This window comes from Artemia franciscana, chromosome 10, assembly GCF_032884065.1.
Source record: "Artemia franciscana chromosome 10, ASM3288406v1, whole genome shotgun sequence".
NCBI lineage: Eukaryota > Metazoa > Arthropoda > Branchiopoda > Anostraca > Artemiidae > Artemia > Artemia franciscana.
Window position 1 is genome coordinate 44,930,016 of NC_088872.1, and position 18,799 is coordinate 44,948,814.

Below are 18,799 nucleotides of genomic sequence, written 5' to 3' on the forward strand. Positions count from 1 at the left end.
CTTTATTTTAGCTTATTTTTCAGTTTTTTCCTTATTTTTAGTTTTTTTTAGTTTTTAGTTTTTTTAGTTTTTTACCTTTTTTTAGTTTTTTTAGTTTTTTTAGTTTTTTAGCTTTTTTATTTTTTTTATTAGTTTTTAGTTTTTTTTGTAGTTTTTGCCTTTTTTTAGTTTTTTTAGTTTTTTATTTTTTTTATTAGTTTTTAGTTTTTTTTGTAGTTTTTGCCTTTTTTTAGTTTTTTTTGTTTTTTAGCTTTTTTTATTAGTTTTTAGTTTTTTTTGTAGTTTTTGCCTTTTTTTAGTTTTTTCAGTTTTGACGTCACCTGATCCAGTTTTTTCAGGTGACGTCACCTGATCCACGATCCACAGATCCACAGACAACTTATTTTTATATATATAGATAGTTTTTTTTTTTTACTTATGTCCTGGTCGTCATTTATACTCCCTGTGTCCCGGTGCTTTGTTGATTGCTAATCGAACATTCCTTTTGTCCTGGTCGCTTTCTCTTTGAGTTTCGTCATTTATTTTTTTCTTTTTTAGTTCTTTTAGTTTTTACCTTTTTTAGTTTTTTTTAGTTTTTTAGATGAAAATTTTTTTTAGTTTTTTCCTTTTTTTCTTTTTAGTTTTTTATTGGTTTTTACCTTTATTTTAGCTTATTTTTCAGTTTTTTTCCTTTTTTTTAGTTTTTTTTAATTTTTTATTTTTTTTAGTTTTTTACCTTTTTTTAGTTTTTTTAGTTTTTTTAGTTTTTTAGCTTTTTTACTTTTTTTATTAGTTTTTAGTTTTTTTTTGTAGTTTTTGCCTTTTTTTAGTTTTTTCAGTTTTTTTTTTTAGTTTTTTATTGGTTTTTACCTTTATTTTAGCTTATTTTTCAGTTTTTTCCTTTTTTTTTAGTTTTTTTTAGTTTTTAGTTTTTTTAGTTTTTTACCTGTTTTTAGTTTTTTTAGTTTTTTAGCTTTTTTATTTTTTTTATTAGTTTTTAGTTTTTTTTGTAGTTTTTGCCTTTTTTTTAGTTTTTAGTTTTTTAGCTTTTTTATTAGTTTTTAGTTTTTTTTGTAGTTTTTGCCTTTTTTTAGTTTTTTTAGTTTTTTAGCTTTTTTATTTTTTTATTAGTTTTTAGTTTTTTTTGTAGTTTTTGCCTTTTTTTAGTTTTTTCAGTTTTGACGTCACCTGATCCAGTTTTTTCAGGTGACGTCACCTGATCCATCCACAGACAGACAGACAACTTATTTTTATATATATAGATACTAGCTTGAATACATTCGTTTTTGAATTGGTATATGATGAAATAATTCAGACGTCATATAATGACGTCACTCGATAGACAACTTATTTTTATATCTATCTATCTATCTATCTTCTATATATATGAAAATAAGTTGTCTGTCTGTGGATCTGTGGATCAGGTGACGTCATGTTTCTGTGTCGGCTGACGTCATGAAGTTAGTTGTCGTCATTTTTGCTATGACGGTGACGTCATTAAAGATATTTAAGACATATATGTTCACGTAGAAATCTGTTAATGTTTAAGTTTAAAATGACTGATGAACTTACAATGGCAAAAGCAGATGAAGATGCTCAAAGAGTCTATGCCAAAAAACTTGGTGCTGATAGAGAAAGTCAGAAAAGAAAGCTTGCCGAGGAATCAAAAGAACAGCAAGGAAACAGGCTTGAGGCTAAAGAACGCAAAACCGCGCAGTTAGATGAAGATCCACCTGGACAGCGAGAGTCAAAACATATCAAAACTGAAAATGATAGCGATGATGATTGGGTTTGGGATTTTGACTTGGATACGGTCATCAATGCCTACCAGGTGAAGCTGAAAAATAAAGAAGAAAAAGAAAACTGAAAAAAGAAAAAATGTAAAAACTAAAAAATACTAAAAAGAAAAAACACTCAAAGAGAAATTACAGACCGGGACACAAATGACGACCGGGACACAGGGAATATAATTGACGACCAGGACACAGGTATTTAAGAATATCGTTCAAAGACAAATTTTTAATTGTAAGAAGACCGTTGAAAGAGAAATTTCTAATTGTAAAATTACTGAAGAACCTACAATGGCAACGGTACCACCATCGAAGTAGATAACCAGTGGGTTGTTCCATATTCCCCATTTGTGCGAAACGTCAACCCCAAGTCAAATTCGTGCATTGTTTGGCATCATTTTAACAACTTGCTCTCCATCAGCTCCTACAGAGTTATGGGAAAAATATAAGTCAAAAATGTCCGAAGATATACTCCATCGAAAACAGTTAGAGACGTCAGATATGACTTTTGATTTTACATCAGAAATTTATAAATAACTTTAGTTATTATAGAAGATTTGTGCGTACGTATGGCAAACAAACCTCTTCAGGATTTGGGAATGCCTTCACCTAAGCGTATCGCTACTGTTTCGACATGTGTAGAATTGGATCGTGAAAAAAGTTACAGTACGAGTGATCTATTGTCGTATGTACAAAATAACATTTCCAAGTTAACGTCGGAACAAAAGACATTTATGATACGATAGACTCAATTTCAGGACGTATACAACTACCTGCTGATTTCTGTAATTTAGTGACGTCCAAAAATGAATTGATTGAAAAAGTATTTCCGAATATTCTAAAAAATTATAAAAATAATAAATGGCTAAGTGAAAGAGCGATTCTCGCACCCAAAAATATAGACGTCCACGAAATCAACAATATTGTTTTGACCAAGATTCGAGACCAGGCAGTCCTTTACAAGTCAGTCGACACAGTTTTGAAACCAAATGAAGCGGTTAATTATCCATCTGAATTTTAAATTCCATAGATCTTTCAGGGTTTCCACCACACGTGCTACAACTAAAAATAGGCGTACCAATAATACTTTTAAGAAATATAAACCCACCAAAGCTTTGCAATGGCACTCGACTTGCCGTGAAAAAAAACAATGGAAAACCTAATAGAGGCCACAATCTTGACAGGGCCTTTAGAGGGTGAGGCTGTTCTTATTCCTCGCATTCCCATGATTCCAACGGATCTGCCTTTTCAATTTAAAAGATTGCAATTCCCAATTCGATTAGCATTTGCAATCACCATTAACAAAGCTCAAGGTCAATCATTAGAAAAATGTGGTATAGATCTTAATACTGATTGTTTTTCCCATGGACAATTGTGCGTTGCATGTTCGAGGGTCGGTAAACCTGACAATCTATTTATATGCAGCGACAATTGGACAGCGAAAAATGTTGTATATTCGCAAGTTTTACGCAGTTAATTTGTATTGTATCTATCTATCTATCTATCTATATAAAAACGAGTTGTGTGTATGCATGTTTGTTTGTAAAAAGAGCGTTTGCATATGACGTCATTATTAGTACATACGGCTTTGTATATGCACAGACAATGGGAAAGCCAAGAATGTTGTATATTCGCAATTTTTACGTAGTTTAACTCCTGCAGACGAAATGAATGTTTGCCTGAAAAATTCTAATTTATGGGCACACGTAAAAATATTAAAATTAACTACAAATATGCGTGTCCGATTGCAAAACGATGACTCTGGTCAAACATTTTCAGATCAATTGCTGGCAATTGGAAAAGGAAAGCTCCCAGTACTGGGAAAGCCAAAAATGTTGTATATTCGCAATTTTTACGTAGTTTGAAACACATATATAAATCAATCTATATTCACAGGTGGGACACAGGGACACAACTACAATGGCGCGTAACTAATATGGCGCGTAACGACTTACGCGCGCGGGGGGGCTTGGGGGGGCGCGAAGCGCCCCACCAACTAGGTGTTGGGGTGGCGCGAAGCGCCACCCCAACAGCTAGTATATATATATATAAAAATAAGTTGTCTGTCTGTCTGTGGATCAGGTGACGTCATGTTTCTGTGTCGGCTGACGTCATGAAATTAGTTGTCGTCATTTTTGCTTTGACGGTGACGTCATTAATGGTATTTAAGACATGCGTTCACGGAAAAATGTTTAATTGTAAAATGAATGAAGAACCTACAATGGCAACAGCCGAGGAAGCTGCTCAAAGAGTCTATGCCAAAAAACTTGCTGCTGATAGAGAAAGTAAGAAAAGAAAGCGTGCCGAGGAACCACAAGAACAGCAAGAAAACAGGATTGCAGCTGATAGAGAAAGTAAGAAAAGAAAGCGTGCCGAGGAACCACAAGAACAGCAAGAAAACAGGATTGCAGCTGATAGAGAAAGTAAGAAAAGAAAGCGTGCCGAGGAATCACAAGAACAGCAAGAAAACAGGCTTGCGGCTAAAGAACGCAAAACCGCACAGTTAGATGAAAATCCACCTGAAAAGCAGGAGTCAAAACATATCAAAACTGAAAATGATAGCGATGATGATTGGGTTTGGGATTTTGACTTGGATAAGGTCATCAATGCCTACCAGATTTAAGTTAAAAAACAAAGGTTCGGCGATATGTACTTCATAGTGACGCTGAAAAATAAAGAAGAAAAAAAAACTGAAAAAATGTAAAAAACTAAAAAAACTAAAAAGAAAAAACACTCAAAGATAAATTACAGACCGGGACACAAACGACCGGGAAGAATGTTGTATATTCGCATGTTTTACGTAGTTAAAAATATATATTTATATATATCTCTATTCACAGGTGGGACACAGCTACAATGGCGCGTAACGACTTACGCGCGCGGGGGGGCCTTGGGGGGCGCGAAGCGCCCCACCAACTAGGTGTTGGGGTGGCGCGAAGCGAGTTGTGTGTATGCATGTTTGTTTGTTTGTAAAAAGAGCGTTTGCATATGACGTCATTATTAGTACATAAGGCTTTGTATATGCACAGACATATAAATATAAATGCTATAAATATGCACAGACAATGGGACAGCGAAGAATGTTGTATATTCGCATGTTTTACGTAGTTAAAAATATATATTTATATCTATCTGTATTCACAGGTGGGACACAGGGACACAGCTACAATGGCGCGTAAATAATATGGCGCGTAACGACTTACGCGCGCGGGGGGCTTGGGGGGGGGGCACGAAGCACCCCACCAACTAGGTGTTGGGGTGGCGCGAAGCGCCACCCCAACAGCTAGTATATATATAAAAATAAGTTGTCTGTGTGTCGAGTGACGTCATGTTATCAGGTCGCCATGTCGTCATTATGACGATGACGTCATTAAAGGTATTTAAGACATTCGTTCACGAAAAAATGTTTAATTGTAAAATGACTGAAGAACTTACAATGTCAACAGCCGAGGAAGCTGCTCAAAGAGTATATGCCAAAAAACTTGCTGCTGATAGAGAAAGTAAGAAAAGAAAGCGTACCGAGGAATCACAAGAGCAACGCGAAACCAGACTTGCTGCTAAAAGAGAAAGTGAAAAAAGAAGGCGTGCCGAGCAATCACAAGAACAGCAAGAAAACAGGCTTGCGGCTGATAGAGAAAGTAAGAAAAGAAAGCGTGCCGAGGAATCACAAGAGCAACCTGAAAATTATCACCTGGCATTCAGGTACAGCCCAGTCGATGATTATAGCTTGAGTAGATGTGTTCAAATCGGGACTATGTCTAAAATTTGTCCCTATTGCAAGGCCTTGAAATTCAATGGTGAAACAATGGGAATGTGTTGCGCCTCATGCATAGTGATATGCATGAATATGCTCAAGATGCTATTGCGTATGTTCGTCTCTATGGTCGTCCAGATTTATTTATTACATTTATATGTAATCAATCTTGGGACGAGATACAGCAGCTTTTACTTCAAGGACAATCGGCGGTTCATAGACATGACATTAAGGCCCGTGTCTTCTGGCAAAAGTTGAAATCACTGATAAACTACATAGTAAAACTTGAAGTGTTTGGGTCAGTGCGATGCTGGATGTACTCTTGGGAATGACAAAAACGAGGTTTGCCACACGCACATATACTAATCTGGCTACATTATAAAATTACTTCTAACGAAATTTTTGATGTGATTTCCGCTGAAATACCTGATGAATTGACCCTGCAGTGCACTGAACGAAAATTCACCATGCATGGCCAAAGGAAGGTGCACAAAGCAATATCCTCGACTTTTAGTATCCAACACAATTACTGGCAATGATGGTTACCCACAATATAGAAGAAGATCTACTGAAGATGGCGGTAAAACAGCAATAATAAAGAAGCGTAACGGTACCACCATCGAAGTAGATAACCAGTGGGTTGTTCCATATTCCCCATTATTATCAAAAACATTTAATGCACATATAAACGTTGAATACTGTAGCTCCGTAAAGGCAATCAAATACATATGTAAATACGTCAACAAAGGCAGTGACATGGCAGTTTTTGGCTTGCAGTCCGAAATCAAAGATATCGACGAAATCGTACAATATCAGACTGGAAGATACATAAGCAGTAATGAAGCTGTTTGGCGAATTCTTTCATTTCCGATACATGAACGTAGTCCAGCTGTTGTTCACTTAGCGGTACATTTACAGAATGGTCAACGTGTTTATTTTTCGGAATCCAACGTGCAACAAAGAGCCCTGAATCCACCGGATACAAAGTTAACTGCTTTCTTTTCGCTATGCAAAAATGATTCTTTTTGAAAAAAAACTGCTGTATACTGAAGTGCCTTCGTATTACACGTGGAATACTAAAAATAAAGTATTTGAACGTCGAAAACAGGGTAAGTCAGTCGACGGCCAACCTACCCTCTTCAAAGATACCACGATAGGAAGACTCTACACCCTTCACCCCAATCAACATGAATGCTTCTTTCTACGCCTGCTTTCGGTGAATGTACCCGGTCCGACGTCCTTTGAGTATTTGAGAACTGTAAACGGTACTATACATGACACTTACCGTAGTGCATGCCAAGCTCTGAATTTATTGGAGAATGACCAACACTGGGATAACTGCATCAATGACGCGTGCGAAACGTCAACTCCAAGTCAAATTCGTGCATTGTTTGGCATCATACTAACAACTTGCTCTCCATCAGCTCCTACAGAGTTATGTGAAAAATATAAATCAAAAATGTCCGAAGATATACTCCATCGAAAACGGTTAGAGACTTCAGATATGACTTTTGATTTTACATCAGAAATTTATAACTACACTTTAGTTTTTATAGAAGATTTGTGCGTATGTATGGCAAAAAAGCTCTTCAGGATTTGGGAATGCCTTTACCTAATCCTACCGCTGCTGTTTCGACATGTGTAGAATTGGATCGTAAACAAAGTTACAGTACGAGTGATCTATTGTCGTATGTACAAAATAACATTTCCAAATTAACGTCAGAACAAAAAGACATTTATGATACGATAATGCATTGTGTCGATAACAACGTTGGAAAAATTTTCTTTTTGGATGCACCAGGAGGTACTGGTAAAACGTTTGTGATAAAACTAATTCTGGCATCAATTCGATCAAACAATGATATAGCGTTGGCAATTGCGTCGTCCGGAATAGCCGCAGCGTTGCTGCCTGGTGGAAGAACTGCTCATTCCGCTTTGAAATTGCCTCTGAATTTGCATTCTAGAGAAACTCCCACGTGCAATATTTCCAAATCATCTGGGATGGGTAAAGAATTGCAGCAATGCAAACTTATTATTTGGGACGAGTGCACAATGGCAGACAAAAAATCGCTCGAGGCTCTGGATCAATGTTTGAAAGATTTGCGAGGGAATTCAAAACCCTTTGGCAGCACATTAATATTGCTTGCGGGAGATTCCAGGCAAACATTACCTATAATACCTAGACCAACCCCTGCAGACGAAATGAATGCTTGCCTGAAAAATTCTAATTTATGGGCACACGTAAAAACATTAAAATTAACTACAAATATGCGTGTACGATTGCAAAATGATGACTCTGGTCAAACATTTTTAGATCAATTGCTGGCAATTGGAAACGGAAAGCTCCCAGTAGACTCAATTTCAGGACGTATACAACTACCTGCTGAATTCTGTAATTTAGTGACGTCCAAAAATGAATTGACTGAAAAAGTATTTCTGAATATTCTAAACAATTATAAAAATAATAAATGGCTAAGTGAAAGAGCGATTCTTGCACCAAAAAATATAGACGTCCACGAAATCAACAATATTGTTTTGACCAAGATTCGAGACCAGGCAGTCCTTTACAAGTCAGTCGACACAGTTTTGGAGCCAAATGAGGCGGTTAATTATCAATCTGAATTTTTAAATTCTGTGGATCTTTCAGGGTTTCCACCACACGTGCTACAACTAAAAATAGGCGTACCAATAATACTGTTAAGAATTATCAACCCACCAAAGCTTTGCAATGGCACGCGACTTGCCGTAAAAAAACAATGGAAAACGTAATAGAGGCCACAATCTTGACAGGGCCTTTTGAGGGTGAGGCTGTTCTTATTCCTCGCATCCCCATGATTCCAACGAATCTGTCTTTTCAATTTAAAAGATTACAATTCCCAATTCGATTAGCATTGGCAATCACCATCAACAAAGCTCAAGGTCAATCATTAGAAAAATGTGGTTATTAGAAAAATGTGGTATAGATCTTAATACTGATTGTTTTTCCCATGGACAATTGTATGTTGCATGTTCGAGGGTCGGTAAACCTGACACTCTATTTATATGCAGCGACAATTGGACAGCGAAGAATGTTGTATATTGTTGGGGTGGGGCGAAGCGCCACCCCAACAGCTAGTATATAATATAATTCTAAAATTTTCAGGTAATTTTCTATTTTGAAATAAAAACTAAAAATTATTTCTCAGACAACATAAATATTTTTGATGTTTACATAATAGCTTTAGTGGTTCTGGACTGAAAACTAAATATGCTAATCAAATTGGGAATTGCAATCTTTTAAGTTGAAAAGGCAGATCCATTGGAATCATGAGAATGCGAGGAATAAGAAAAGCCTCACCCTCAAAAGGCCCTGTCAAGATTGTTGCCTCTATTACGTTATAACAGACATACAACTTATTTATATATATATATACCAGTGTCCCAGTCTGTTATTTCTCTTTGAGCGTCCCGGTCGTCATTTATATTCCCTGTGTCCCGGTTTCCCGGTCTGTAATTTATCTTTGAGTGTCCCGGTCGTCATTTATATGTCCCGGTTGTTGTTTGAGTCCCGCTGTCCCAGTCTGTAATTTCTCTTTGAGTGTCCCTGTCATCATTTATATTCCCTGTGTCCCGGTCGTCATTTGTGTCCGGTCTGTAATTTCGTCAGTCGACAAACATGACGTCAGACGACAAACAACTTCATGACGACATACAGCTCAATCCTTATAATGACGTCAGTCAACAAACATGACGTCAGTCGACACACAAACATGACGTCAGTGGACAGACACACAAACAACTTATTTATATATATATATATATATATATATATATATATATATATATATATATATATATATATATATATATATATATATATATATATATAGATATATGTTTTTAACTACGTAAAACTTGCAAATATACAACATTCTTCGATGTCCTATTGTCTGTGCATATAAATAGATTGTCAGGTTTATCGACTCTTGAACATGCAACATAAAATTGTCCATGGGAAAAACAATCCGTATTCAGATCTATACTTCATTATTCTAATGATTGCCCTTGAGCTTTGTTGATGGTGATTGCTAATCGAACATTCCCTGTGTCCCGGTCATCATTTATATTCCCAGTATCCCGGTCGTCATTTGTGTCCCAGTCTGTAATTTCTCTTTGAGCGTCCCGTTCGTCATTTATATTCCCTGTGTCCCGGTCGTCATTTGTGTCCCGGTCTGTAATTTATCTTTGAGTGTCCCGGTCGTCATTTATATCTCCCGGTCGTTATTTGTGTCCCAGTGTCCCAGTCTGTAATTTCTCTTTGAGTGTCCCGGTCGTCATTTATATTCCCTGTGTCCCGACTTTTAGTTTTCTTTTTCTCCTTTATTTTTCAGTTTTTTTCTTTTATTTTTTTTTCTTTTTCAGTTTTTAGTTTTTTTTTAGTTTTTTTATTAGTTTTTAGTTTTTTTTTTTCTTTTTAGTTTTTTTTTTGTTGTTTTTACCTTTTTTTAGTTTTTTTTAGTTTTTTTTTCTTTTTTAGTTTTTAGTTTTTTACTTTTTTTTTGTTTTTTTTTGTTTTTTTTTGTTTTTTTTTGTTTTTTAGCTTTTTAGTTTTTTTAGTATTTTCTTTTTAGTTTTTTTTGTAGTTTTTACCTTTTTTAGTTTTTTTCTTCTTTTGTATTAATGCTAAAGCCAAGGTTCAAACCTGGAGCCTCTCGGACCAAGAACCTGAAACAGTTTTTAGTTTTTTTTAGTTTTTTACCTTTTTTCTTTTTTCAGTTTTCTTTTTCTTCTTTATTTTTCAGCGTCACTATGAAATACATATCGCCGAACCTTTGTTTTTTTAACTAAAATCTGGTAGGCATTGATGACCTTATCCAAGTCAAAATCCCAAACCCAATCATCATCGCTATCATTTTCAGTTTTGATATGTTTTGACTCTTGTTGTCCAGACACTCAAAGAGAAATTACAGACTGGGACACTCAAAGATAAATTACAGACCGGGACGCCCCCACCAACTAGGTGTTGGGGTGGCGCGAAGCGCCACCCCAACAGCTAGTATATAGGTAGATATAGTTTCTTTTTTAGTTTTTCTTTTTTTTGTTTTGCAGCTTTTTTAGTTTTTTAGCTGTTTTTTTCTTTTTAGTTTTTTACCTTTTTATTTTTTTTCCTTTTTTTTAAGTATTTTTTCTTTTTAGGTTTTTTCTTTTTTTAGCTTTTTTCGCGCCATATTAGTTACGCGCCATTGTAGTTATGTTCCTATGTCCCACCTGTGAATATAGATAGATATATATATATGTTTTTAACTACGTAAAACTTGCGAATATACAACATTCTTCGCTTTGCCCCCCCGGCGTCCCCATTGTAGTTGTGTCCCTGTGTCCCGGTCGTCATTTATATTCCCTGTGTCCCGGTTGTTATTTGTGTCCCGGTGTCCCAGTCTGTAATTTCTCTTTGGGTGTCCCGGTTGTCATTTATATTCCCTGTGTCCCGGTCGTCATTTGTGTCCGGTGTCCCGGTCTGTAATTTCGTCAGTCGACAAACATGACGTCAGTCGACACACAAACATGACATTAGTCAACAGACAAACAAACAACTTATTTTTATATATATAGATGTCAGTGACTAAAATTGAGCTCTGCACAAAGCTAAGCATTTAGAACATCTTATCAGTCAAAGATGATGTAACATTAGTTACATGTGTGGGTATGGACGCAGCAGTTAGGAGAGTACCTACAGAGATCATGGATGAAAGAAAGTTGACTGGTGTTTGAGTTAATCAAATTATTAAAATCGCCCATTATGATTACCTTGCACGGACGTTTCATGTTATATGAAGTATCAAACAGTTCGTGGTAACAAACTGTAGCCTATAGGAGTGGTAAGAACGATGCGGCTCAATGGTTCCCGAAAGTGAAGAAACAGAGTCTTGGTAACAATGCATACATAAAAAAAAATCAATCTGACTTTGATACTTATTCAGTATATATAAAATTCATCGTCTTAATATTACCAATCAAAGGTACGAGCCTGAGAAAATTTGCCCGATTTTAAAAAGGGGGGAACACTCCCAAAACATCAAGTGACATCAATGAAAATCACACCATCAGATTCAGCATATCTTAGAACCCTACTGTATAGGTTTCAAGCTCTTATATAGAAAAATCTGGAATTTTGCATTTTTTTTTTTTTTCTTTGCTAGAAGCTAGATGATGGATTTGTGTTTATTTGTCTTCTATTTGTTTTCCCTAGGCATGATCTTATCATACCAGTTGTCCTAGAAGATTGGGCGGGGGCTCATTTGATCGGAAATAAAAAGATCTGATGCCCTTTTTAAGGACCAAAATATTGGAGGACAGCAAGCCCCCTTCCTACGCTCATTTTTTAATAAAGTCTTTTTATCAAAATTTTTAGATGACCATTTTGTTCAACATAGTCAAAAGATCTAATAGCTATGTCTTTGAGGATAGCTTGACCCTAAACATCCCTCGGGTGAAGGGGGTAAAAGTTATGAATTTTGCCATTTTTTTATATATTAATCAAAATAAAACTTTTTCCCCAACTTTGGAGCCTCATATGAAATTTATGACACTTCTATACGGTAATCTTTCAAAATGAAATGGGAAATATGAGATCAGCAACTCATCAGTGTTGGGCTTCGGGCTTGTATTTCTGAATAATTTCTTCATGTGTACTGTTTTTATGTATGCATCGACAGCCAAATATCAAGTCATCATTCAAAAAGAAACATTCTTGTTCCTCAAACTGGAGGAACAACTTGTGCAAAGCTCTTGAGTCACTTTGCTTACCATATTTTGTTTAGTTTATAATTTGGCAATATTCTTCTTGCTACGCGTCCCATAGGTTTTAATGGCACGAAGTCTTATGTGTACCCCTCTGACTGGCTTTATTTCAAAGAGTAAGCTGTGCGAAAAATATGGTTCTATCCCACGCTCTAGGGCTTTAATCAGGTAATATTTATTTTCAAAGGCTATCACAAGCATCAATAGAGCTAAATTTCGTTCATGTGTCCAAAAAGCAAAAGGAAGAAACAAATAATACAGCATGGCAAAAGTAAAAGAAACACCAATCAAGCATAAAAATTTCCGATGAGAATTTAACGCAACAAAAAATTTCCAAGTCCAAGAGCTAAAATGAATTTCTGCGATTAATGGCAAAACAGAAACAGAAAGTATATCACAGGCCAAAAAAAACCTTTGGTCCAGGAGCACTCCTAGCAACTTATGTGCTTTATTATACTAATTTCTGTATTGTTGAGGATTTCGTGCAGTTTACATACTCTAGGCCTTGCTCCATGTAGAGCGGACAACCTCTTTTTGTAAATGAGTGGAAAATACTTGAGCAATGTCTTTGTCAGCCTTTAAGGTGGTATCTACAGTTGTAAGACAGAGTACCATTGCCGGTAATTCTATTCATGATTAAATAAAAAAAAAGCTGTTTTTAACTGTAAGTAAGGAGCAACGTTAAAACTTAAAACGAACAGAGTTTTAAAAAGTAGAGTTGTGAGAAAGAGTAAAACCATAGCGTAAGGAGCCATGCGTTGAGGAGGGGACAACCCCTTTTATATACGGAATAATTTCTGTTCGTTTTAAGTTTTAATGTAGCTCCTTACTTGCAGTTAAAAAAAACTGTTTTTATTTAATTTTTGATCATTTTCTAATTAATGCATGTTTTGGTGTTGGCTCACTGCACATGAATAATTGAAACGAAATTTCCATATTAATTTATTTTGTTGGGGTAAATGGCTTTCTCAAAGATTTGATAGGACGATTTTGATCAAAAAAAAAAAAAAAGGCGGTAGGGGAGGAGGCCTAGTTGCACTCTAATTTTTGGTTACAAAAAAAGTTAACTAGAACTTTTTTTATGCAACTTACGAATTAACTTACGTAACGATTTTCTATATTTGTATATTTCATTACGTATATAAGGGGGTTCACCCCCTCGTCAATACCTTGCTCTTTACACTAAAGCTTGAATTTTGTCCCAATTCTTTCAGAATGACCCCTGAATCACAAAGGCCATAGAATAAATAGTTGAAATTACTTAAAAATGCTTTAGCGTAAAGAGTGAGGTATTATGGAGGAGAAGAACCCCTTTTATACGTAATAATTTCTGTTCATTTTAGGTTCTAATGCTGCTCCTTACTCCCAGCTAAAAAAAAACTTTTATTTATATATTTTCTCATTGTTTTTATGGCACTAGGTATTAACCAAGTGACATATAGCTATAGCAAATTCTGTCGGTCTGTCTGTCGGTCCCTGTTTTGCTACTTTAGGTACTTCCTGGTAAGCTAGGACGATGAAATTTGGCAAGCGTATCAGGGACCGGACCAGATTAAATTAGAAACAGTCGTTTCCCCGATTTGACCATCTGGGGGGTGGGAGTATTCTGAAAAATTAGAAAAAATTAGGTATTTTTAACTTACAAACGGGTGATCGGATCTCAATGAAATTTGAAGTTTAGAAGGATATCGTGTCTTAGAGCTCTTATTTTAAATCCCGACCGGATCTGGTGACATTGGGGGCGATTTGGGAGGAGAAAACCTAAAACTTTGAAAACACTTAGAGTGGAGGGATCGGGATGAAACTTAGTGGGAAAAATAAGCACAAGTCCTAGATACATGATTGACATAACCGGAACGGATCCGCTCTCTTTGGGGTAGTTGGGGGAGGGGTTAATTCTGAAAAATTAGAAAAAATGAGGTATTTTTAACTTACAAATGGGTGATCGGATCTCAATGAAATTTGATATTTAGAAGGATATCGTGTCTCAAAGCTCTTATTTTAAATCCTGACCGGATCTGGTGACATTGGGGGAAGTTTGGGGTGGGAGAACCTAAAATCATGGAAAACGCTTAGATTGGAGGGATCAGGATGAAACTTGGTGGGAAAAATAAGCAGAAGTCTTACATACATGATTTACATAATTTGAACGGATCCGCTCTATTGGGGGGGGGCGGTTAATTCTGAAAAATAAGAAAAAATTACGTATTTTTAACTTACGAAGGAGTGATCGGATCTTCATGAAACTTCATATTTAGAAGGACCTCGTAACTCAGATCTCTTATTTTAAATCTCAACCGGATCAAGCGTAATTGAGTGGGAGTGGGGCAGTTGGGGGGACCGGAAATCTTAGAAAATATTTAAAGCGGCGAGATCAGGATGAAACTGGATGGGAAGAATAGAAACCTGTCTAAGATACGTGTCTGACATAACCGGACTGGATCTGCTCTCTTTGGTGGAATTGGGAGGGAGGGTAATTTTGAAAATTGAGGTATTTGTAACTTACGAAATGGGGACCAGGTCTTAATGAAATTTGATATTTAGAAGGATCTTGTGCTTTAAAGTTCTAATTTTAAATTCCGACCAGATCCTGTGACATTGGGGGGAGTTGAAGGGGGAAACCGGAATTCTCGGAAAAGGTGAAAATTGGGGTATTTTTATCTTACGAATAGATGATCGGATCTTAACGAAATTAAATAAAAAAAACTAGTTTTTTTAACTGAAAGTAAGGAGCGACATTAAAACTTAAACAGAACAGAAATTACTCCGTATATGAAATGGGTTGTCCCCTCCGCAGTCCCACGCTCTTTACGCTAAAGTTTGACTCTTTGCCACAATTCTACTTTTTAAAACAACTAAAAACTTTAGCGTAAAGAGCGTGGGACTGCGGAGGGGACAACCCATTTCATATACGGAGTAATTTCTGTTCTGTTTAAGTTTTAATGTCGCTCCTTACTTTCAGTTAAAAAAACTAGTTTTTTTTATTTAATTTCTGAACGTTTTTGAATTAATGCATGTTTGATTTTGGCTCTCCGCACATAAATTATTGAAATGAAATTAGTATATTAATTTTTTTTGGCTAAATGGCTTTCTCTTAGTTTTGATCAGACGATTTTGAGAAATAAGGGGTGGGGAAGGAGGCCTAGCTGCCCTCCAATTTTTCGGTTACTTAAAAAGGCTACTAGAACTTTTAATATTCAACGAACGTTTTTATTAGTAAAAAATATACGTAACTTAAGAATTAACTTACGTAACAAACTTTTATATTCTTATATTTTTATTATGTGTACGAGGGGGTTTGTACCCTCGTTAATACCTCACTCTTTACACTAAATCGTAAGTTTTGTTCCAATTCTTTAAGAATGACCCCTGAATCAAATAGGCCGTAGAATAAATAGTTGAAATCACTAAAAATATTTTAGCATAAAGAGCGAGGTATTTATCTCCTCCTAAATACCTCGCTCTTTATGCTAAAGTATTTTTAGAACCCTTCATATGCGTAATAATCTCTGTTTGTTTTAAATTTCAATGCTATTCCTTACTTTCATTTGAAAAAACGTTTTCATGTTTATTTTTTCATTGTTTTTTTTTTATAGTAATGCTAGAAAATCCTGCGCCCTTTTCATTGAATTTTTTCCCCCATGGCATATTTCTCCAAGGAAAGATCCTCCCACATAGCCCCCTCCCTCAACCCTACCCCCAAAACCAAAAAAATCCCCCTGAAAACGTCTGTACACTTCCCAATAACCATTATTATATGTAAACACTGGTTGAAGTTTGTAACTTGCAACCCCTCCCCCAGGGACTGTGGGGGAGTAAGTCATCCCCAAAAACATAGTTATTAAGATTTTCGACTATGCTCAACAAAATGGCTATCTCAAAATTTTGATCCGTTGACTTTGGGAAAAAAATGAGCGTGGGAGGGGGCCTAGATGCCCTCCAATTTTTTTGGTCACTTAAAAAGGGCACTAGAACTTTTCATTTCCGTTAGAATGAGCCCTCTTGTGACATTCTAGGACCACTTGGTCGATACGATGACCCCTGGGGAAAAAAAAAAAAAAACAAAAAAACAAACAAATAAACACGCACCCGTGATTTGTCTTCTGGCAAAAAATGCAAAATTCCACATTTTTGTAGATAGGAACTTGAAACTTCTACAGTAGGGTTCTCTGATACACTGAATCTGATGGTGTCATTTTCGTTAAGATCCTACGACTTTTAGGGGGTGTTTCCCCCTATTTTCCTAAATAAGGCAAATTTTCTCAGGCTCGTAACTTTTGATGGCTAAGACTAAACTTGATGAAACTTATATATTTAAAATAAGCATTAAAATGCGATTCTTTTGATGTAGCTATTTATATCAAAATTCAATTTTTTAGAGTTTTGGTTACTATTGAGCCGGATCGCTCCTTACTACAGTTCGTTACCACGAACTGTTTGATTTGATTTTTAGAAAGAATTCATGTCTCAGAGCTCTTATTTCAAATCCCGACCAGATCTTTTGACATTGGGGGGAGTTGGAGGGGGAAATCTTGGAAAAACACTTGGAGTGGAGGAATCGGGATGAAGCTTGGTGGATAGAATAAACAAATCTCCTTGATACATGATTGACAGAATCATACTGGATTCCCTCTCTTTGGAGGAGTTGGGAGGAGGGGTTCAGTGATTTGGCAATTTTGGCGCTTCTGGACGTGCTAGGACAATGAAAATTGGTAGGCGTGTCAGGGAGCTGCACAATTTGACTTGATAAAGTCGTTTTCCCAGATTCGACCATCTGGGGGGCTAAAGGGAGAGGACAAATTAGAAAAAATTAGGTATTTCTAACTTACAAGTGGGTGATTGGATCTTAATGAATTTTGATATTTAGAAGGACATCGTGACTCAGAGCTCTTATTTTAAATCCTGACCGGCATTAAGCCTCTTATCTTCCTTTTAAATCAATCTATTGATTCATAGAATTTTGTTAGAGATCATACCATATTATCTCTTGGCTCTTAGCTCTTCATGCCTCGTCACAAGTGCCATATGAGCTCTTAGCTCTTGTTTTTTTAAATAGTGCTAGAAAATTCTGCAGCCCCTTCATGGAAATTTTATTCCCTCATGATAAATTCTTCCATGGAAAGATCCTCCCAAATAACTCCCTCTCCCAACCCCCCTTTAACGTGAGAAAGTCCCCCTGAAAACGTCTGCACACGTCCCAATAACCATTACTATATGTAAACAATGGTCAAAGTTTACAGCTTATAGCCCCTCTTCTGGGGACTGTGGTGGATTAAGGCATCCCAAAAGACATAATTATTAGGTTTTTGACTATGCTAAACAAAATGGCTATCTCAAAACTTCGATTCAGTGCCCTCCAATTTTTTTGGTAGCTTAAAAGGGCACTAAAACTTTTAATTTCCGTAAGAATGATATCTCTCGCGACATTCTAGGACCACTAGGTTGATACAATCACCCTTGGGGGGAAACAAACAACCACGCATCCGTGATCTGTGTTCTGGGAAAAAGTCACTAGAAATAACTAATGAGGTAACAAGCTGATTACTTACTACAGAAAACGTGCATATAGATTGAAGAAAACTCCTAGCATTCACTCTTAATTTGTTAATTTTTTTTCCCATGGCATTACACTTTTTCTGCAAAGATTTCAAGATGGATGGAGTGCCCAAAATACTGACTTAATTAAACTGAGGTTTAACCTTGCTGTTTGGTTAAAAAAAATTAATAAAAATAAAAAGTTTCACTTACCATCTGGTTTAAAAACTAGTTCATATTTCTCATTTAGCAAGCTGAAAAAATCTGTCATTATCTTTGAGAAAATTGCACACTAACAGCTACATCAAAAACTTGACAACTTTCTCCTGCTAAGAATAGAAAATATGGATATAAAATATTTTGAAATCTTTCTGGGAGAATAAAAAAAAAAACGAAAAAAGTTGAAAGAAAGTTACAATACAAGAAAGCAAAGTTACAAATATAGTGCACTAGAATGCGGCATTATGCTATGTTCAGAAACCATTGTGATAAAAAAAGAAAAAAGGGAAAAATTGCATAATGAGTCAAAATTGAAGATTTCAAATTTCAAGGTTGCTCTTTACTTCTCCATGAAAAACTTGTTCTGACTTATTTAATTTTAGTCAAGATTGGGTAAACTTGGTCAAGATTTTCAGGTGGATCAGAAACCTCTCCTGGAAGACACCTTTTTTTTTAGATTTGAAGAGAAACATGCTTATAGGCATTAATACTGGAAGCTTAAAAGAGCATTAATAGGCCAAAGTTTCTACATATTTGTTCATTTTCCATGTTTACTATTATTAACACTGTTCTTCAAATACCAGCGCACTTATGGAGGGAGGGGAGATAAATACCTTATTTAGATGCTTTTGTCATGTAGTTTCATGTTGTTTAGAAGTTTTTTCTGTTTAGTTTGTTGTTGCCAGTTTACTTTGGATTAGTATTATGATTTTTTGTTTTTGCAACAAGCATTGATGTTTAC

The 18,799-nt window shown here is 35.8% G+C and overlaps 1 long non-coding RNA gene across 1 annotated transcript; it reads right to left on the reverse strand.

The window, feature by feature from the left end:
* Window positions 1-394: 394 nt before the first annotated feature.
* Window positions 395-18,161, reverse strand: LOC136032241 (uncharacterized). The gene is made up of 2 exons (XR_010618690.1): window positions 18,052-18,161; window positions 395-1,816 (listed from the first exon to the last, which is right to left on the reverse strand). It is a non-coding gene; the product is annotated as an uncharacterized LOC136032241 (long non-coding RNA).
* Window positions 18,162-18,799: the final 638 nt, after the last annotated feature.